Source organism: Engystomops pustulosus, chromosome 7, assembly GCF_040894005.1.
Source record: "Engystomops pustulosus chromosome 7, aEngPut4.maternal, whole genome shotgun sequence".
Taxonomy (NCBI): domain Eukaryota; kingdom Metazoa; phylum Chordata; class Amphibia; order Anura; family Leptodactylidae; genus Engystomops; species Engystomops pustulosus.
The window spans coordinates 82,380,827-82,397,035 of NC_092417.1; the positions used below are offsets into that span (position 1 = coordinate 82,380,827).

Genomic DNA, 16,209 nt, shown 5'->3' on the forward strand with positions numbered 1-16,209 from the left:
AGTCTCAATATGGCCAGTCATCTGACAAAAGAGGGCATTTGAGTACTAAAACCATGCAACTTAGGCTCTCTACTCTCAGATCAATGGTCCTGTAGAGACAATAGAGTTAAAAAATAATGACAGTGGTTGTTTGTGAACGATATGTAAACAATTTTAAGTAAAAACTAATCAATGTTTGTTTACATGTCTGCAAAAATATTAATATACACAAATTACTGCTGTAGCCATTCACTGGCCTCAATGGTCTTGCTGGTATAAGACCCCCTGCATACAACTAGGATTTTGGGAAATGTGCTAGCTGTTGTTTTAAAATGTAGCACATGTCCACCTTCATTTCTATGGGGACAACACTGTGGATTCCCTGGCCAGGGCATGACCTGACTGGCTGGGATGTAAATAATTTGCAGCATGCATGAAATTAACTAGGTGATTTGAGCAGATACTTCTGTAGCTGAAGGGTGCTGAAAGGTAAGGGGCAAAATTAAGTATAAAAATATTTTTTGGGGATTGTATACAAATATATATATATAAAATACTACTTTTGTAAACAAAATTGCACCAAAATATGAAATGTGAACTGTGTGCTTATGAAACCACTCAATCAGGCATATGAACCGTGCGATATTAGCATCTATTTTTATCTGATATATAGGATATACCTATTCTCCAGTCATGTGTTACAAATAGCAGTGTCAAATGTAGATCTTTTGTTGACCTGATGACAGCTTTAGCTAAACTATTCAGTACTTTTACTGAAATTCTCTTTAATGCTTTACTTGCTTAACTTTACAGTCTGGTAGTTCCTCTCACAGTGTCTAAGACCTGTCAATGTCTTTTCCTAGCCACATCCACAGAACAAGGTGTGTGTGTTTTTCTTTAAGGGAGTGACTCCTTCCAATTAATAGAGGCAGCTTTTTAAAGAAGACCTTGTTGGATAAATAGACACTAAATGGAATGGCCAGACAGGAGCCGGCTTCAAATCTCTCGCTGCAAGCTGTGAAAATTGGCAACAGGGTCCGTTTTCCAGAGCTTGCCTGGAGTGTCTGTCTGACATCTGCGGCTTTCTTAACCCCTGCTTAACTGCACCTTGCCTACCATAACAGAAGGGTAAACATAGATATGATAAGGCACTCTTAGAGTTATATCATTATATGTACCCATGTGTCCTGGATTTGGAGGGAAAGTCACAATTTTCCCCACTTTGTCCCACACATCTTCTCTGCCTCCCGCCAAAAACTGCTCATTGGGATCAGGAGGCAGAACACAGAGAAGTTTTGAGCCCAACAGTGTATGGGGCCAGATATGACCAGGCCTATTGTAGGCCTCATTTACACCGATAAGGGCCAACAGGGTGAAGCAAGAAGAGGGGAAGGCAGCATGGTAATACGGTTCTCCCTGGGGCACTTCCTAGATTCATACTTGGAACAGAGCTAAAACTCAAAGTTCTTTTATTAGAAGTTTTGCAGACAGGTCAGCAGTGATAACAAAGTGTGCAATCTTCCACTCAGATGGTATGCAAGATGGTATCCAGTTGTCTAGCTGAAGTAAAAAGAATCTTCCCTTTGTTGCTGGGGTAGAAATGAGTACCTCAGCCCTGGACCAGTGGTCTGCAAGGCTGGATCAATCTCCTTTGGGTAGTCGTCTTGACTCTGCTGCATCTGCAGCACAATTTGACAGTGTCTCTTTCTCTCTGGATTCAGCAACTGAGGATACAAGTCATAAGACCCAGAACCCTAGGGCTGACCTCTAAGTCTCAGCCTCTGAAAGGTTCCGGGGAGTTAGCCAATGAACATCCTGCTTTACCTCAGGTGAATATACATAAGATTCATCAAAGGTAAATAAAACTCATTAACCTGTTAAGAAACAGAACAGAATATATATATACCTTGCACACAAAAGTCCTACTTGTAGCAGTAGGTGTAGCTGTTGTTATACAATACTACAAAATGCAGCCTGCTAGGAAGGATTTCTAAGGGGAAAGAGCTAAGGAAAGCTGGGTGATTCTCCTCAGAAACCTGAAACTCTGAGTTACTTAGCCCAGCGGGATGATCAGTCCCACTTGGTCCGCTCCAGCAAGAATCCCAGACCACAGTTTCATAATGATCCAACTCTGGGACATACACATGAATTCATGGCAATCTGAAAGGTAGCATTATACACGATGGAGTGCCAAATATTCATTCTGGGCATGAATTCAAAAGTCATGCAGTACATTAATACATTAACAATTTCTTGGTGACCTTGTACTAATAGCTTCTTAAACTAGTGGGGGCAGCACTACATAGCATCCACCTCCACAACAATACATAACCAGTAGGGACTGGCCATAGTTAGATCCCACCACTACACAGGCAGGGCAACTGCTAAATTATCCTGCTAGAAAAAGTCATTTTAATTAAGAATACAATTGTCATCAAGTCTACAACATTGAGGTAGGTGGTATGTGTCAAAGAATCCAGTCATCATCCACAGTAGAACATTTTATTTCCTTCCAAAATATCAACTTCAAGCACTGCTTTTTCACTTTCTTCCTAAAATCCCACCACTTGATAAGTACTGTATCCATGAAATATAGGGTATTCCCATTTCTCAGTTTGTGACTGTGAGATTAGAACAGTCCTGTATCTGCTACTTAGAGGTGGTCAGAATTGTGGCTTTCTTTTTTCAGTTGAATGTTAAAGATCAAGCGGAGCAGCAGTCATCATGGCAAACTAAGATGGAGCAAATCATAATAAATATTACTGAAAATATTACTGCCACATTTATATGAAGCTATCAATAATTGATTCATGTAGTGTTTTTAACATTCTTGACTAAGTATAGGCAACATTTGGTATAGTTGGGGCAACAAAATACCCCAACTTAAATGAACCATAACAATCAACAGAATTTACTACAATAACTATCTACATTAACGAGTTGACATCATAGTAACATAAAAGCTACACTAGCTCCCTCTGCAGGAAATTCCACTTATTGCACTAACCCAAAATGTGTTTCTCCCATTAACTCCATCTAGTGAGAGTTCTCAGTTTCTAAGAAAGTGATCCAGTTACCTTGTCACATTTGCAATAAATACATTTTAAAAAAATAACTTTGTGCTCTTAGTTGCTCTGTGATACAGATGACACAAGAGTGACAGGCTTCTCAATCTTCAAAGTATAGGCTGGAGATAGAGGTTTGATACCCCCAGTCTATTGAATAGAACATGAACTTGTAATTACAATCAGGTCTTTCTTTTAGCAATGCCTGTCATCCATTTACAACCATCTGAAGAAAACAGTCTCTAACCTGTCATCGCTCCCTGTCATGCAAAGGCATGTCATCATCATCATAAATAAGGAGATCTGATCTCCTGAACTATAATGTACTTCTGTATGATATTGCACCTTTTATTTTGTCTTATGCCTTTGTCCTCTTAAGGAGAGGAAATGGACTAAAAATTGACTGTTTTCTTTATGTAATTATTATTAGTGGTAATTCAAGTAATTCTGTAAGAAAGCAAACATATTTGCTGTCTTCAGAGCATGAGTATGTGTGACTACTGTAGACTATGTCTCCATTCACGGCCTTCATGTACGGATGTCATGGGATGACTTTAGATAGATACTTCGCCGTCATCTCTGTAGTGGTCCATTACCTACAAATGAGTTGCTGTTCAAGGAAACAGAGGCTCAGTTGCAGTTCACAGGGCAGTTGCATCGGAGGTTGGCAGAATAATCTGATCAGGTGGGTCCAAATTTCAGACCCCCCACTCAGGGTCGGACTGGGGTGCCTGGGGCCCACCAGTAAAATTGATTTTGGGGGCCCACCTACTACTACATAGAAATATTCTGGGATAAGGGAATTTCTAAGCACTAGCGGGGGCAGTGAAATAAAGGATAAGCTAATCCCTTTCTCCCTCCCTCTTTGCTAGAGCTCGGCTCTTGTTTTGTGTACAGGGGCTGCAGTGGTGACGTTACCTCAGGGCATTAATGTTAGGTATAGTATAAGAGTTACCCCTGGTGTCCCGGGCTTTCTGCTGGTGTCCAGGACTGTGGTTAGGGATGTAAGTGTTCGCACTCCACCAACCTTCCAATAAGGAAATGCTGAAAACCTTTACAAGAACTGATGACAATAACTCTACTCTGGCGTCCCCGCACCACACAGACAAGTCACCCCTGTCTCTCTGACCCTATAGATATAATAGTACATAAGCTGAGAGCTGTCTCACACTAGAAGGTTAGTCAGTGACTACAATACTGATTTCACACAGGCAGAAGTAGCATCTTGTACCTGACAGGTGACTTGTCTTCTCCTTCACGTCCAGAATCGTCGTAAAATCTGGTTGCAGAATTTTCTGGCAGATGTGCTCAGCTCTTTGAAGCAGATCCCCATCCCTGCGCCCCTAAAAATACCACAGTTACATACAGTATAATGTCCCACATTGTACTTCTAAAGAAGCTACATAAGAAACCCCTCTGTGCCCCCAGCATATCAAAAATTACCAAAAATGTGTTATATAACAATCTACTTATTATTTTATACAAAATGTACTGATACGTTTTTATACCGTGTTCTAATTTTTAGTATACATATAATCCCCTCCAAATTATAAGGAAGCATATAGCATCCCTTCAATTATACATTTCTACAACTTGCCTCCTATTTTTTCATTTACACATAGTATCTGCACATTATTTATTATTCTATTATCACTGTATATACTCAAGTATAAGCTGAGACCCCTAATTTTAACACAAAAAAATTGGAAAAACCTATTGACTTGAGTATAAGCCGAGGGTGGAAAATGCATTGGTCACAGCCTCCCCAGTATATAGCCAGTCAGCCCCTGTAGTGTATAGCATGACAGCCCCCATGTAGTATACAGCCTGCCAGCCCCCCTGAAGTATACAGCCTGCCAGCCCCCATGTAGTATACAGCCTGCCAGCCCCCCTGAAGTATACAGCCTGCCAGGCCCCCTGAAGTATACAGCCTGCCAGGCCCCATGTATACAGCCTGCCAGCCCCCCTGAAATATACAGCCTGCCAGCCCCCCTAAAATATACAGCCTGCCAGCCCCCCTAAAATATACAGCCTGCCAGCCCCCCTGTAGTATACAGCCTGCCAGCCACCCTGAATTATACAGCCTGCCAGCCCCCCAGTAGAATACAGCCTGCCAGCCCCACAGTAGAATACAGCCTGCCAGCCCCCCTAAAGTATACAGCCTGCCAGCCCCCCTGAGGTATATAGCCTGCCAGCCCCCCCCCCAGTAGTATACAGCCTGCCAGCTCCCCAGTAGAATACAGCCTGCCAGCCCCCCTGAAGTATACAGCCTGTCAGCCCCCCAGTAGTATACAGCCTGCCAGCCCCTCAGTAGTATACAGCCTGCCAGCCCCCCAGTAGTATACAGCCTGCCAGCCCCCCTGAAGTGTATAGCCTGCCAGCCCCCCAGTAGTATACAGCCTGCCAGCCCCCCAGTAGAATACAGCCTGCCAGCCCCCCAGTAGAATACAGCCTGCCAGCCCCCCAGTAGTATACAGCCTGTCAGCCCCCCTGGAGTATATAGCCTGCCAGCCCCCAGTAGTATACAGCCTGCCAGCCCCCCAGTAGAATACAGCCTGCCAGCCCCCCTGAAGTATATAGCCTGCCAGCCCCCCAGTAGAATACAGCCTGCCAGCCCCCCTGAAGTATATAGCCTGCCAGCACCCAGTAGTATACAGCCTGCCAGCCCCACAGTAGAATACAGCCTGCCAGCCCCCCAGGAGAATACAGCCTGCCAGCCCCCCAGTAGTATACAGCCTGCCAGCCCCCTGAAGTATATAGCCTGCCAGCCCCCCTAAAAATTAAATTAATGTCCTGTCAATTAAATAAGAAACTTTCATGCTCACCTGTCTTCTTTTATCTTCTCTCCTCTTCTGGCTGCGCGGGATCGAGTCGCGGTGACGTCATCACACCGCGTCTCCGGCTCCCAGGACTGTACTCAGCTGGTAGAAGCAGGGGACGCGGTGTAATGACGTCACCGTGTCTCCTGCTATTTGCAGTGAAGAACGGAGCTTATGGCTCCGCTCTCCACTGCAGCACCCACTTCTATCTGTGTCCGGAAGGGACGCAGATAGAGGTGAGAGAGGGGTGAGGGCTCGGACCCCGGGCTGCAGTTATAGTACTCGAGCGGCTGTCCCGGCCGCATCGAGTGCTATTACAGCCACTGGCAGGGGCCTCCGGTGGATACATCGGAGGCCCCTGCCATAGTGCCATGTATCGGGGCCCACCGGGGGTTTTCCCGGCCCCCCGGCGGGCCAGACCGAGCCTGCCCCCACTGATCTAATGTTGATGACCTGTTAACATGGTTAAGCCCTTTAAAGGGTCTTAGTAGTTCTTATATAGGCTGGTATTAAACTTATAGTATTCAAATCATGAATCATTGGTGACAAAATTTGTGAAATTTTGTTGCTTTATTTTCCCTGGAGGCTGCTCTGATGCTTGAGTGAATTTGTGATTTATCATCATTACATACGTTACCTCTACATCCCTCACACTGCCCCTGAATACCAGTCCACATGCCATGCAATGCACTATATGGCTTTTCAATCAGTTCTTAATGTTCCATTCCACTCCTCTTTTATTGGCTAAACCCACACAGAGGATACATTCTTTTACCCAGGAAAAATAGCTCTTTATGTTATTATAGTCCCTCAAGCGATGATCCACTTGCCATTTTATTTTAAAACTCAATTGAAAAATGATGTTGTATTTGAAAGAGTTCTCTGATCAAATTGTGTCACAAATCTCATGAAACCCCCCTCAAAAAAGGGGATCCAGCAATACCAGATTACTATATCCCTGTCCCCCTGTGCAAGGTCACAGTACATGCATTGTTAGTCAAAAGCAAAATTAATCAACACTATCCAACCGCTAAGAGCATTTTTCTGTTATAAATATTGACTTATCCCTCTGTATAAGCATACAGTAGGATACGTCAGTCCATGGCGCCAAACGTATGCCTGCACACCTACGGACCTGAGGGCATACATTCGTGTGAATGCAGCTTTAGGCACCAAAATATTCAGTGGCTCAGTGAAATTTTGTCTACCATATATGGGCAAATTTACAGGAGACTTACAACAAAGCTATTGCTATCAGGTAAATATGTAAGATTTAAGTGCAAAGAAGATCTACTAAAGCAAGTTTTCTCATTTGCGAAAAAAACAGGGACATTGTTTGTTGATGCGCCCTAGAAATACTAGAACTGCACAGGACTAGAAGGTTGCGTGAGATGTAGAAAGGTCCAAAAAGACCTGATTTATTCAGGAACACAGGCTGATATCTACATTATTTTTACAGTAAATCTAATTTCTTTGAACATACAACACTGAACAATGGGGTTATTTATCAGTGGGCTACTTAAATTAAGGGGGCATACTACCGTAATATACTCCACTTGTGTAAATACCTTTAAATGGAGCATTCTTGTTAACCCAATCCCTTCCAAAGGAAGTCATGATCAGGGGAAAGACCATTACCCTAAGCAAGAAAAATTACAATTTCATGAGCTAGTCATGAACATAGTTGAAGATTTAACCATCTGTTAAATATGAAACTGTATGCTTTTTTCTCCTGGACAATTGCTACATCCATGCTGTATAAACAATACAATAAATAACCAGCGACAGTGCTTTTTAGTTAACACCTTTTAATGTCTAACTGGAAAGATTGTAAAGAGCAGGGCCCTGCATCTGACCAAGTTATTGCCCCATAAAGTTTAATTTTGTTTGTATATGTACCCCATGAGTTGTATAGCGATGCAGAATTATAATGGTGCTATTTAACCCCTTAAGGACGGAGGGTTTTCCGGCTCATTTCTCGCTCTCCAACTTCAAAAATCCATAACTTTTTCATTTTTCCGTGTACAGACCTGTGTGAGGGCTTATTTTGTGCGTAACAAATTTTACTTTCCCGTAATGTTATTTATTTTAACATGCCGTGTACTGCGAAGCTGAAAAAAAATTCCAAATGTGGAAAAATTGAAAAAAAACCGCACGTGCGTCACGTTCTTGTGGGCTCAGTTTTTACGACTTTCACTCTTCGCTCCAAATAACATGCCTACTTTATTCTTTGGTTCGGTGCGATCGCGGTGATACCAAATTTATATAGGTTTTATTGTGTTTTAATACATTTTCAAAAATTAAACGAATGTGTACAAAAAAGAAAAAAAAATTTTTGCCATCTTCTGACGCTAATAACTTTTTCATACTTTGGCGCACGGAAATGTGTGAGGGGTCATTTTTTGCGAAATGAGGCGACGTTTTCATTGCTACCATTTTGAGGTCTGTGCGACATTTTGATCATTTTTTATTTCATTTTTTATGTTATGTAAAAAGGTGTAAAAGTCGCATTTCGGACATTTGGGCGCCATTTCCCGCCTCGGAGGTCACCACCGGCCGTAACCGTTTTTATATTTTGATAGATCGGGCATTTTGGGACGCGGCGATACCTAATATGTCTGTGATTTTTACTGTTTGTTATGTTTTATATCCGTTCTAGGGAAAGGGGGGTGATTTGAACTTTTAATATTTTATTAATTTTTTTTATTTTTTAAACTTTTTTTTTTCTTTTTTTTTTCACTATTTTTTAGACCATCTAGGGTACAATAACCCTAGATGATCAGATCGCTCCTACCATATACTGCAATACTACAGTATTGCAATATATGGCGTTTTTGCAGGTCTTACATTACAATGAGCCACTGGCTCATTGTAACGAACCTGCATAAACCATGTAGCCTCGTGTCAAGAGAAGACCCGAGGCTACCATGGTAACCGATCGCCGCCCCCCGATGACGTTCGGGGGCGTGGCGATCGAAAAAAAGATGGCGGCGCCCGCGCGCCGCCGTCTTTTAAACGCCGCCCGCGACTTTGCGGGCGGCGTTTAGAGGGTTAATAGCCGCGATCGGTGCAAGCACCGACCGCGGTTATTAGCGGTGGGGGTTTTGTGCAAAATGCAAAAACCCCCACCTCTGTATGAAGAGGACTCAGCCCGTGAGCCCTCTTCATACTTCCCTTATACCTCTGCGCCGTAGAGCTACGGCGCAGAGCGTTAAGGGGTTAATAAAGATATATTATTATTAAATTATATAAAGAGCAATCTTGCAAACTACACTTAATAATAAATGCAATAAAAAAGGGACACATGGCCCAAATTGTAAAGTATTATTGTGTTCCTTGTGGTTAGTATTAAACCCAATTCCTTTATATTTTGTATCAGAAAGTAATGGGACCTCACTAGATTATCACAATTTATTGAAACTATGCTGGATGTTGGAATCCAGATCAACAATTTATTTGGAAAATACATTTTCACTGGTATCTAAATTGTGTCACCAATTTATGGTTAGGTTTGGGCATCTGGTCCTACTTTAAAGAGAACCCGTCATGCAAAATAACCCCCCTAATCTAAATAGATTTTTATAAACTGCCATTAGAGAGCATTGCCTCTATCCCTTCATTGTCCCTCTACATGCCTGTAAACCTAAGCAATGAGGTCCTAAAGCTGTATGCAAATGACCTGTGAAATGTCCAATGAAGCATTAGCATATTCAAGCTGTCCACTCTGTTCATGAGTGGGAGGCACAGCCACACCCCCAGTGCATGACTGACAGCCTGTATAATGATGTGAGGCTGTATAATGATGTGCTTCCTGGTGCTGGTGGCCACACCCCCTGCAGCCTGTGTGTGCATGTGTGTGCGTTTAGGAGAGATACAGCAGCTCCAGGCAGCCATGTTACAGCAGAACATGTCAGATTCATGTGTAGCTGATGTCTGTGTCTCTCACCTGTATATTAGGAGGATGCAGCATGTCAGCAGATGCAGCACACACACTAGCCATGCTTTACTATACATTACACACAGACATGAGCAGGGGGAGGAGAGGGGAGGGGTAACAGCGGTGACATTACTGCCTCTGACCATGTGACCAGCCTCATTTACATGATAAAAAATAGATGATTTTACAATGATTAATGTATGAAATAACTAGATAAAGGCTGGGATGGGATCCTTGTGAGCTGCTCCAACAGGTAGTAGTGACAGGACTAGTGACACAGACCTGATGACAGGTGTCCTTTAAGGACATCTACCACCAGGATGGATTGTAAACCAAGCACACTGACATAGGGGTGTGATCCCCTCTGGCAGGATCTGCTCTTTTTATGCAAATGAGAACAAGGGGATGATGGCTCCATAGATTTTATTGGAGCCTAGAGCCCCTCAGGCTCGTTGCATAATTTTTAATGCCTTTTATTCTTAAAAGCAAGGGCATAAGAAGCTTAAAGAAGCGCAGATCCTGCCAGAGGGGGATCACACCCCTATGTCAGTGTGCTTGGTTTACAATCCTTTATCCTGGTGGTAGATTTCCTTTTAGTTTGTTTAATAATGGCAATTTGATGACCAAAGCAAATCATAAATAGTGATCACCTCTAGTGACCAGAGAAATAAAATGATTTGAGAAAACAATTGTTGCCTTACATATTTAGCAAATGTCCTTTAATACAGTGTTTGTGTGTTTAAGCCCACAGGGCAGACACTGCTGGGGTATTCTCTTACCAAAGTCATTAAGATTAATGCAGTAGATAATTCAGGAAGTATGTTTAAATGTAGCTGTCTGCACAATATCAGCAGAGATATCATTTTACCCAGTGATTTATCAGACTCTGCTGTAATAGAGCTTTTAGACATTTAACTCTTTATAATGCAGTGTGGTACCTACCTAACACAATGTAGGGTGGGGAGACTACTTAAAGAAATATTGGTTATGGGATCTAAACTTAAAGTCATTCCAAAATGTTGTATTTTTCCTTTTTAGAAATGGTAAAGATCAAAAAATATATATATAGATTTATGGCAATATAATGTTTAATATCGGACTGCAAAAGATAAGACATTGGACCACGTTTATTAAAGTGTTTGCGCCAGTTTTCTTTGCACTGAAAAAAACGTACAGACTGCTTGCAGACAGTTGTGTGTCGCAGCTGCACTTTGTGCGACAAGACAGAAAAAATGTGCACCTAAAGTGGCGTCTTAGTGCTTAGTTGGATCGTGCACCACATTTATTAGTGGCGTTCATCACAATTCTGTCTTGACCACAAATCTCCTACATAAACAAAGTGCAACAAAAAAAAATGGTGCCCACTTCCCGATCAGTGCAAAGTACACCCACCATATTAATGAAGACTGTGGGGCACATTTACTTACCCGTCCCATTGACGCCGCCAATCTGGAATGTCCAACGAGTATTCGGAGCTGCCATGATTCACTAAGATCAGTCCGCCGGAGTTCACCTTCTTCTTCCTGTTGCATGTAAATGCTGATCTTGCGACACAATTTCATATTTAAATTCCACGGTTTGTCAGAATCAGCCGGGTTGTCCGACGGCCACGCCCCCTGATTTGTGTCGCATGTAAGCCAGCGCCAATGCGCCACAATCCGATCACGTGCGCCAAAAACCCGGCGGAAATGTGTCCGACGGACCCTTAGTAAATGTGCCCCTGTGCGTCAGTTTTGATTAATCTGGCACACTCTGCACACTCCACAGGCAAACTGCATGTATTGCAGATTGCACTAAATATGGGCCAATATGTCCAGCTTAATCAATGGTCTGTCCAATGCAGTTTTTCTTTGTGAAAACTGGACTGGTTCAATTCCAGTGTATGGTACTTAAATTGTTGTCTCAAGTATCCATGTTAGCTGTTATCCCTGGGATATAGAATAACATGTTAATGGGGGCAATAAGACCCTCGGACCCTGACGATCCCCGACAAGAATGGGGGTCCCGTTATTCCCTAATAAATATAGCAGCCAGTTGCACTCTCACTCCATTTATTCTCCATTACACTGCTGGAAACAGGACCTCCATTCTCCACCTCTGTTCACACCTTCTCACTCTTCCAGTGGTCTCAGGCAGTCCAGGATGCTTATTTGAAAATAAAAATGGAACGGTTCTTGTCTTGCGTTTTCTCGGACTGCACACGGAGGCCTCAAGTCCTGTTTGGTCCTCTGTGCTTTGGTGGAAGTCTGGGTGACTACATAGAGGGCTATGAGTACCTCCTCTGGCACCTGTGCTATAGGTTCGCCACTACTGCCCTATGACATTACTTTGATAAAATTTCATGACAATGTCAAAAAGTAACTGACATCTATGATGATGTGGATGTCTTTCAAAGCAGTGTATCTGATCTGCTAGCACAATGATGGAGTTCTTTGACAAGGTATTCTGATGAATTAAATGTGCCACTACAATACCTTAGCCAGCAGGCATGCACTACCAGATTCTTGAAATAGCTCAACTTTGACATTGGCTGTAGGAATTTCTATTCCACAGAGGCAACAGCCTTCCACCAAGGTGAGCTGCTGAGCTGACAGATCTGTTAGACACTTAGACTAACTCTGAAAGATTGAAATCTTTCAAGGGAACTTGCCAATAGCTTTCAATATATCATCAGAGACATGCAACATTAATTCTTTACCTACTCCTAGCAGCCCTCTTTAATTTATAGCCCCTAATGCATTTACAGCTACATTTCTTGGAATTTGTGGGAAGGATCAAAATCACAAGTAGGAAACATTAGAACATTCGCTGTGTTAGGCATCTCCTAGACTGATGAATAGTGACATCAGGTTATGAGAATATAAAGGACTATGTGAAGAAAAAGAAGTTGCTTAAATATGATTCAGTGATAATAAAATAAATGAGGGAAATAAACTGATGTAAAACGTTCACTTACACCCCTGCTGCATTGCATCTGCTAAGAGCGCAGATTGAAACTTGAATGCAAAGATAATAAATAACAAATCCCCCATTAATTGTCATGTAGCTTTGACACCATTGGGAATTGTATCACAGTGCTGCACATTAGACCAGTGCAGAGTAGAACTAGGCAGTCGGATTTATGAGTCAGTCTGATGCTGGATGATTAATCTGGAGTCACACTGTGAAGTCATACTTTCCACCATCTAATAGTTGGTAAATTTACTCCTGAAAAATTTCCCCAAATGTTGCCACATTTCCATAACTTTGGTTGCAAAACCACACACCCCTGTTCCGAGGTCACACAATGATATGATGTTTAAAGAAACTTTGTCAGCCCCCAAGTGACATATAAACTAAACAAAATTCAGTCCTTCTTCAGTTTTACCACGCATCGCCTCTCACTAAGTTTTCATTGACAACAGCCATGACTACTGGGCAGGAGATGGTGCACCAGAGTTGTGGCTACATCCACAGTGCACTAAAATGATAATTTGCATATAAAAATTTAGCTGCATTCAGATTTTTTTTAAAGCAAGACATTCTTATGATGTACTGTAGATACGGCCTTATATTTGCTTTATACCAGACCCTGGAACTGACAGATTGCTCAATAACAATGATTTTTTTTTAATTGTGATAAACTTTTCAAAATAGCCAAGCAATCTCTAGTGAAAGAGGAACCTATAGTCTATCTCTACAGAGGATAAGATGTACTTGATAATTCCGTCTGTTGGTTCAATCATCACTATGTAAGAAACCTAAGGATCAATGTGAGCCACAATCTGCTCCTGAGAGGGGTCAATTCACAGTAGCAAGTCATTTTTTACAAGCAAAGAATAGACTTGGCAAGAGCCCCAAAATAAACCTGTCATTGTATATAACTTATTGAGACTGTAAAATAAGAAAGATAAGGTATTTTACATACAGGACATGCTGCACTCAGACCATAAGAATCTTCTACATGTAACATTCTCAGTAAAAGATGGCAGAAATTTTCAGCAAAACAGAGTGAATGTAAATACAGTAATAGTATATCAGCTGTGATGGGGAAAGCACTACATGTTCCTAGATGTTACTGTTTTTTCCACAATGATTTATTAATAACATATTATAGATAACTAAACTAAACTAGTTTGCTGCACATGCTCAGTCACTTACAGCTGGGTCCTGCCAGGAGGCGGAACCTGGCTGGGAGAGAAGCCGGCAGCCTCGGGGACAGGGCTGGCTCCAGGTTTTAGTGGGCCCCTGGGCGACAGAGCCTTGTGGGCCCGTTTGTTGGCCGCCATCCAGTAGCCACACTGCCCTTTCTCCCTCTCTTGGACACACTGCCCCCTCTCCCCCTGTATACACAATGCCCCCTCTCCCCCTGTATACCCACTGCCCCACCCCCACCCCCGTGGACACAATGCCCCCTCTCCCCCTGTATACACACTGCCCCCCCCCCTCCGGGAAAGAAAAGAATTTCACCTTCCCTCGTTCCCCCAAGCAGTGCAAGAACAGCTTCCTTCTGTCATCGGCATGCGCCCACTGTAGGTGCCAGCTCCGGAGCCGGTACACGTGATCTGATGACATCATCATGTGCGCCGGCTTCAGAGCGGCCGTATACTGTGCGGAGCACCGCTTTGGGGGAACCAGGACAGGTGAGTTTTGGATTCTGCCTCTATGCTGCGCTCCCGACGAGCGCAGCATGGAGGCAGAAAACTACACGAGTCGGAAGGGGATCAATTGTACTAGTGTCTTAAAGCGACACTGGCACAATTGATGCGGGGGCCCGAGTGGGCCCCTCCAGTACCCCGCGCCCCGGCACTTGCCTGGGTTAGCCGGGTGCTGGTGCCGGGCCTGCTCGGGGCACTCGCCAGAGGGATCGGATCCCCCGGTAAGCTCATGCTTGACCGTGACGTGTAAAGGTTAAACACCCGGGATCAGAGTTTTCCCGATCCCGCGTGTTAGTGACGGGTCTGAGCTGTGATCATAGCCCAACACTGGCACCAGACTGACCCGATGTCCCTAAATCTTCTTCTAACGTGTCAAAAGAAGTACCCTTAATGACTGCCGTAAAAAGCCAATAGGGCAGTCATTAAGGGGTTATGATACATTGCAATGATTAAGTAGGCCAACTTCAGGAAACTTGAAAAAGTGGCAGCCAAAAAACTATGATACATGTGGCCCAATGACTCAAGTTAGATTCTTAGGCTTAAAGCGCCATCTAGTGGATGGTACCATGCATTTCAGATGTCAAAAAAAATCATCAAGGCAAATGTTCCCATAGTCAAAAGCTTGGAGAAGAAACTCTTAACTAATGTGTTGCCTAAATTATCATAAAAAGTCAGGTATAAAGTATAAAGACAGTGAATTTTTATTCGATGTCACTATCTACTGTGCCCGTCTACTTGACAACCATTGGCTTCAGCCTCAGGCACCGAAACTGTAATATTGCCTTTCTGAATTTTTTGTCATAGGGTTAAACGAAACTGAACAATATATCATAAGAGGGGATCATTCTAATACTTGGACATCACCATATACAGGAATCTTCCTGATCTTTACAGCAGCCGTATTTAGTAGCTGCCGTCTGTCTTTAGAAAGTAAAAGCATATTTGAAGGGAATGTCTGGGAATGTCCCCATCATCCTGGTACAAGTAAAAAAGGTATTTCCATCGCACATATATTTGACAGGAATCGGTCATCAGTTTTGACCACAAAAAACTGTAAATGGTGCTGGATGCAGGCCCTGGAGAAGAGTACAATAATACCTTTGTGTGTGTACTAAGTAGCAGTAGGACTGTGAAAATGAACTTTTAATCCAGGTTTTGCAGCTCCTGCAAGTGCTCGGGGCAGGTCTTTGAGCCTAAAGGGCTCTATGCTCTTTGCAACCTCCTATTTTCCGCTATGACTATTTTAGATACCAACCAAAATCCTGATAAAGCTCCTTCTTGTAGCAAAATGGTGGGGCAACACAGCAGAGAGCAGAAAGCTCTTCAAACTCAAATGCTTTGATGACAGTGAGACCCATACTGAAGAGTTTTATTGACTTAGCTGTAGTATATCATAATAGTTCATGAAATTAATGAAACTCATTAATGAAATGTTGACTTGGTCTCTCGAGTTTCTACAATCATTCTCAAAGATATGTGTTTGCATTTAAGACTAATGATGGTCTCTGTTCCTTTCAATGACACCATGTTGTGCCACACTGTGCTAGGGTATACAAAAGGAAAATTCTGGATGTTAATGTTTATGCTGTATACTTGTTAGACCGACCTCCAACATAAGGTCCTTCCACACACATGACAATAACACAAAAGGATATCACATAAACATTGCCTTTCTAGGAAACGTTTTCTATTAACAGTGCTATTTCCATTGCACATTGCTGTGTATTGATTCTTAAAAGAAATGTATAAGGCCTGATGCACACCAATGTGTA

General features: G+C 42.7%; 1 protein-coding gene across 2 annotated transcripts in view; it reads left to right on the forward strand.

Annotated features, from left to right (window-relative positions):
* Positions 1 to 16,209, forward strand: part of ZNF469 (zinc finger protein 469) — a 376,655-nt gene that overhangs the window by 345,760 nt on the left and 14,686 nt on the right. The window lies entirely within an intron of this gene.